General features: G+C 42.3%; 1 non-coding gene across 1 annotated transcript; it reads left to right on the forward strand.

Moving 5' to 3' along the window:
* The first annotated feature begins 289 nt into the window (after nucleotides 1-289).
* Nucleotides 290-371, forward strand: trnas-gcu (transfer RNA serine (anticodon GCU)). The gene has a single exon. It is a non-coding gene; the product is annotated as a tRNA-Ser (tRNA).
* The last annotated feature ends 2,121 nt before the right edge of the window (nucleotides 372-2,492 follow it).

Genomic DNA, 2,492 nt, shown 5'->3' on the forward strand with positions numbered 1-2,492 from the left:
ACACACAACTTTAATCTCCTGCTGTCACCGGCTCTCCACTCCATTGACTTCAAATCTTCACAGAATTCAACAGATCTTATTGCATAGTCATTTCTTCATTTTTGCTCTGATCACTGTGGGCAGAGTGTCACAGTGGGAGTGCGCTTTCCCCACACCCAGAGGTCAGATGATACTCTTGGAACCATGCTGTGCTATTTATCATTTCACCAATACCAAGGAGAAATATCTATGGTGTGCATTATTTACGCAATTCACTTATTCATAAGATCAGGTAGACGATTGCACAACTGACGAGGTGGCCGAGAGGTTAAGGCGATGGACTGCTAATCCGTTGTGCTCTGCACGCGTGGGTTCGATTCCCACTCTCGTCGCTGTTACCAACTGTTTTCAATGCTGCTGTTTTTGGATGATCACATCTGTCTTATTGAAATTGGAACTACAATGGTGTGTTTATATGCATCGACGCTATTATAAAGTTTCAAAGAATAATTTGATTTTGTCGCCTAAACTGCATTGAAATGTAGATTGAATTGGAATAGTTAAAAGGAACTCCATTTTCTTTTCCAAGTCAATTACCGTGAACTTTTATTGTCTGAGTAGAGATCCAGGAAAACCAAATAAGGAGAGATGCGAAGTGCATGTTTATGCAGTGGGATTCTTAATAAGTGTTTTGTCAGATGAAATCTGTAGCAGGTTGGGTAGAAGTGATTCACCTTGGTGAAAAGAGCACAGAGAGACAGCACGAAACAATGGAGATATTTCAAAAGTGGCAGGGGCTGGGTGACGGAGCACCCAATAACTGGCTGTAAATGCACAGTAGAGAATTACCGATGTGGGTGCCGTGCATGGGCACGGATAGACTTACACATTGGTCTCATCCTTTCCCTTGCTCTAGCCATTGGTGAAGGCTGGACATAAGACACATATAAACAAAAGATGTGGGAAACAAGCTGCCTCTCGTTATACACACACTTGATGCATCACATTGAACTATTAAAAACTGGAGAAGTCAGCAAGTTAACTGCAGGGACTGAATCTAAACTGTGGGTCAACAACCGCAGATTAATACAGCATAAACATGAAATGATTGCAAGAGTCTTTAAACGCATGTCATTAACAGACGTTTCGTTCTCATACCCGTGTGGCTGAATGAAGCAGCAGTGAGTCCCATTTTTACCCACAGTCTTAAGCACGCAGGCACATTCCCCCAAGAGTGACACAGGCCTCTGGAGAAAACAAGCAGAAAGTAAGATTTCACCCACTTGGCTGATATTGTCCCATTTCAGACTTCAACACCAGTGTCCAGTTACAGCAAAGAAAGAAAGCATTAAGCCTCTCCCGTCCCAGTGTTGCTGACCCATTCTTTCCTCATCACGCTGTAGTTTGTACTTTTTCACCTCGTTCTTGCTGCAAAACGGATCATTGCTCAAGCCCGTTTTTTTTTTTTACTGTCTTGCCGAACCGTAACGCTTGATGTCTTTGCTGTTTGAAGATCTGCCAATCTCAACCTGAGTACACCTAATGACCCTTCCTCAACAGCCTTCTGCGACAAGAAATAATATAGATGCAGAACTGTCTGAGACAATAAATGCTTCCTCATCTCTGTTTTAATTGTGAGATCCGCATTCTAATATGAAGTTAAAAATCGCACAACACCAAGTCATAGTCCAACAGGTTTAATTGGAAGCATTAGCTTTTGGAGAGCTGCTCCTTCATCAGGTGTTTGTGGAGTACACAGTTGTAAGATACAGAATTTATAGCAAATGGTTACAGTGTGATGTAACTGAAATTATAAATTGAAAAATAACTTGATTGTTTGTTAAGTCTTCCATCTGTTAGAATGACTACGTTAGGTTCATTTCTTTCTTATGTAAATCGCAAAATTTTCTTTTCATAGTTACACTCTCAGGTGAAATTTAACAATTAGTGTCAACCCAAATAATTTGTTGAAGATGTTCGTCCCTGTGTGCTGTGTCCGTGCCATAATGTTTAGACTGACGCTAATCAAAAAAAAAAAACACGCTGCAGGCAAGGATGCGTTGAGCAGATGCTACAGAACGGATTTATGGCGACTGCACATCAATTAACAGACCGGTGTGCCCCTTCCCTGTTGGGGAACACTTCAGTGGTCCAGGACATTCATAGCAGCAGAGATGTGGAGAAACAGATTGGGAAACAGATTTTCGAAAGGTGCAGAAGCCACAGGATATTCGTCATGGGCGATTTCAACTTCCCAAATATTGATTGGAAGCTCTTTAGATCAAGTAGATTGGACGGGGCAGTGTTTGTGCAGTGTGTCCAGGAAGCTTTTCTAACTCAGTATGTCGATTGTCCGACCAGAGCGGAGGCCATATTGGATTTGGTCCTCGGTAACGAACCAGGACAAGTAATGGGCTTGTTAGCGGGTGACCATTTTGGTGATGGTGAACACAATTCTGTGACTTCACCTTGGTTATAGAGGGAGATAGGTGCATGCAACAGGGTCGGTTTTA

Source organism: Chiloscyllium plagiosum, unplaced genomic scaffold (genome assembly GCF_037043375.1).
Source record: "Chiloscyllium plagiosum isolate Xiang-an unplaced genomic scaffold, Cpla_swu_hap1 HiC_scaffold_51, whole genome shotgun sequence".
Classification (NCBI taxonomy): Eukaryota; Metazoa; Chordata; class Chondrichthyes; order Orectolobiformes; family Hemiscylliidae; genus Chiloscyllium; species Chiloscyllium plagiosum.